Raw genomic sequence first — 4,123 nt, forward strand, 5'->3', positions numbered from 1 at the left:
TTTAATATACATTATCTATAATAGAAATATATTTTAAGTAATAATTATTATAATATTCTATTTTTATTTTATTAATTTTTAATAACAACAACATATAATACTTCAATTTATATTTTGAATTATTATTTATATATACATACACATATATCTATTTACAATTAATTGTTCGTGAATCGTCGAGAGCAGTCGAGGGTCAATTGAATATATGAAAACAGTTCAAAGTTTTTGAGACTCAAACTAACAGACTTTGCTTATCGTGTCGGAAACATATAAAGATTAAGTTTAAATTTGATCGGAAATTTCCGGGTCATCACAACATTTATTACACAACATGCTCACACCCCTCTAATCTGAATCACTGGTTTCTTCTTCTTCGGACTTGGTTCTTTTTCCTAATTTTCTAGGGATATATGATGTTCCTCTAATACGAGCCGTCGTTTTCCACATTGGTTTAGAAAAACCTGGTGATTTAGAGGTTCCTAGGTTATTGTCACGATATTGAAAATACGGGTGTTGACGGTACATATAAAGTTCATCGGGGTCGGAATTAGATTTCTCTATTTTGATGCCTTTTCCCTTATTATTTTCTTTTGCCTCATTAAATTGGGTCGGGGTAATTTCTATAACATCATCGGAATCCTCATCAGGATCCGATTCATCGGAAAATTTTATAATTTTCCCAATATTTTGCTTCCTTAGCGGAAACACCATTGACCATTATTAACTTTGGTCCATTGGTTGAGGATTTTCTTTTATTTGACCGGTTTTCTGTGGTTCCTACTATTCCCCCCTCCGGAACCTCTTCTTCTTCCGATTCCTCTTCTTCTGGTTCCTCTTCTTCCGGTTCCGTTTCCTCTTCTTCCGGTTCTTCGGGAACTTGTGAATCTTGCCAATATATATTCGACTCTTCGTTATTATTGGGTGAGTCAATTGGATTTGTGCTAGAGGTAGACCTCTATCACACAATATCAAACATGTTAAGATATTAATATATCGCATAATATTTACATGTTAATAATATATAGTTTCCAACAAAAATGTAAAGCAATCATTTTAAAAAAAACGGTCGAAGTCCAGACTCACTAATGCATCCTAACAAACTCGATAAGACACACTAATGCAAATTTTCTGGTTCTCTAAGACTAACGCTCGGATACCAACTGAAATGTCCCGTTCATATTGATTATAAACGTTCCATATTAATTGATTTCGTTGCGAGGTTTTGACCTCTATATGAGACGTTTTTCAAAGACTGCATTCATTTTTAAAACAACCATAACCTTTATTTTATCAATAAAGGTTTTAAAAGCATTACGTAGGTTATCAAATAATGATAATCTAAAATATACTGTTTACACACGACCATTACATAATGGTTTACAATAGAAATATATTACATCAACATATGTTTCTTGAATGCAGTTTTTACACAATATCATACAAACATGGACTCCAAATCTTGTCCTTATTTTAGTATGCAACAGCGGAAGCTCTTAGTATTCACCTGAGAATAAACATGCTTTAAACATCAACAAAAATATTGGTGAGTTATAGGTTTAACCTATATATATCAAATCGTAACAATAGACCACAAGATTTTATATTTCAATACACATCCCATACATAGAGATAAAAATCATTCATATGGTGAACACTTGGTAACCGACATTAACAAGATGCATATATAAGAATATCCCCATCATTCCGGGACACCCTTCGGATATGATATAAATTTCGAAGTACTAAAGCATCCGGTACTTTGGATGGGGTTTGTTAGGCCCAATAGATCTATCTTTAGAATTCGCGTCAATTAGGGTGTCTGTTCCCTAATTCTTAGATTACCAGACTTAATAAAAAGGGGCATATTCGATTTTGATAATTTAACCATAGAATGTAGTTTCACGTAATTGTGTCTATTTTGTAAATCATTTATAAAACCTGCATGTATTCTCATCCCAAAAATATTAGATTTTAAAAGTGGGACTATAACTCACTTTCACAGATATTTCCTTTCTCGAAAATAAGACTTGGCCACGGATCGATTCACGAACCTATAACAAATATGTACATATATATCAAAGTATGTTCAAAATATATTTACAACACTTTTAATACATTTTGATTTTTAAGTTTATTAAGTCAGCTGTCCTCGTTAGTAACCTACAACTAGTTATCCACAGTTAGATGTACAGAAATAAATCGATATATATTATCTTGAATCAATCCATGACCCAGTGTATACACGTCTCAGGCTAGATCACAACTCAAAGCATATATATTTTTGGAATCAACCTCAACCCTGTATAGCTAACTCCAACATTACTGCATATAGAGTGTCTATGGTTGTTCCAAATAATATATATACATGGGTCGATATGATATGTCAAAACATTTGAATACGTGTCTATAGTATCCCAAGATTACATAATATATTAGAATACATGTATAATACAATATAAGTTAGCTAGGATATGATTTGTATAGATTTGTTAAACATTTCCCGTAGCTAAAAAGATCAAAAATATCCAATCTTGTTTTACCCATAACTTCTTCATTTTAAATCCGTTTTGAGTGAATCAAATTGCTATGGTTTCATATTGAACTATAATTTAAGAATCCAAACAGAAAAAGTATAGATTTATAGTCGGAAATTTAAGTTAAATGTCAATTACTAAATAGGTAGTCATTTCCGTCGAGAGAACGACATCTTGATGACCATTTTGAAAAACATACTTTCACTTTGAGTTTAACCAAGATTTTTGGATATAGTTTCATGTTCATATGAAAAATTATTTTCCCATAAGAACAACTTTTAAATCAAAGTTTATCATAGTTTTTAATTATCCAAACCAAAACAGCCCCCGGTTTCACTACGACGGTGTATATCCGATTTTATGGTGTTCATCGTGTTTCCAGGTTTTAAATCATTAAGTTAGCATATCATATAGATATAGAACATGTGTTTAGTTGATTTTAAAAGTCAAGTTAGAAGGATTAACTTTTGTTTGCGAACAAGTTTAGAATTAACTAAACTATGTTCTAGTGATTACAAGTTTAAACCTTCGAATAAGATAGCTTTATATGTATGAATCGAATGATGTTATGAACATCATTACTACCTCAATTTTTCTGGATAAAACTACTGGAAATGAGAAAAATGGATCTAGCTTCAAAGGATCCTTGGATGGCTTGAAAGTTCTTGAAGCAGAATCATGACACGAAAACAGTTCAAGTAAGATTTTCACTCGAAATAAGATTGTTATAGTTGTAGAAATTGAATCAAAGTTTGAATATGAATATTACCTTGAATTAGAAAGATAACCTACTCTAAATAACAATGGTTCCTTGGTCTTAGATGATTACTTGGAATGGATTAGAAAGCTTGGAAGTAGACTTGCAAACTTGGAAGTATTCTTGATTTTTATGAAACTATACTTATGTAATTTATGAAGAACACTTAGAACTTGAAGATGGAACTTGAGAGAGATTAATTAGATGAAGAAAATTGAAGAATGAAAGTGTTTGTAGTGTTTTTGGTTGTTGGTATATGGATTAGATATAAAGGATATGTAATTTTGTTTTCATGTAAATAAGTCATGAATGATTACTAATATTTTTGTAATTTTATGAGATATTTCATGCTAGTTGCCAAATGATGGTTCCTACATTTGTTAGGTGACTCACATGGGTTGCTAAGAGCTGATCATTGGAGTATATATACCAATAGTACATACATCTAAAAGCTGTGTATTGTACGAGTACGAATACGGGTGCGTACGAGTAGAATTGTTGATGAAACTGAACGAGGATGTAATTGTAAGAATTTTTGTTAAGTAGAAGTACTTTGATATGTGTCTTGAAGTCTTTCTAAAGTGTAAGAATACATATCAAAACACAACATGTATATACATTCTAATGGAGTCGTTAAGTCTTCGTTAGTCGTTACATGTAAGTGTTGTTTTGAAACCTTTAAGTTAACGATCTCAATTAATATTGTTAACCTAATGTTTATTATATCAAATGATATGTTAAATTATTATATTATCATGATATTATGATGTATGAATATCTCTTAATATGATATATGCATTAAAATATCGTTACAACGATAATCGTTACATAT

The sequence above is a fragment of the Rutidosis leptorrhynchoides genome, chromosome 8, assembly GCF_046630445.1.
Source record: "Rutidosis leptorrhynchoides isolate AG116_Rl617_1_P2 chromosome 8, CSIRO_AGI_Rlap_v1, whole genome shotgun sequence".
NCBI lineage: Eukaryota > Viridiplantae > Streptophyta > Magnoliopsida > Asterales > Asteraceae > Rutidosis > Rutidosis leptorrhynchoides.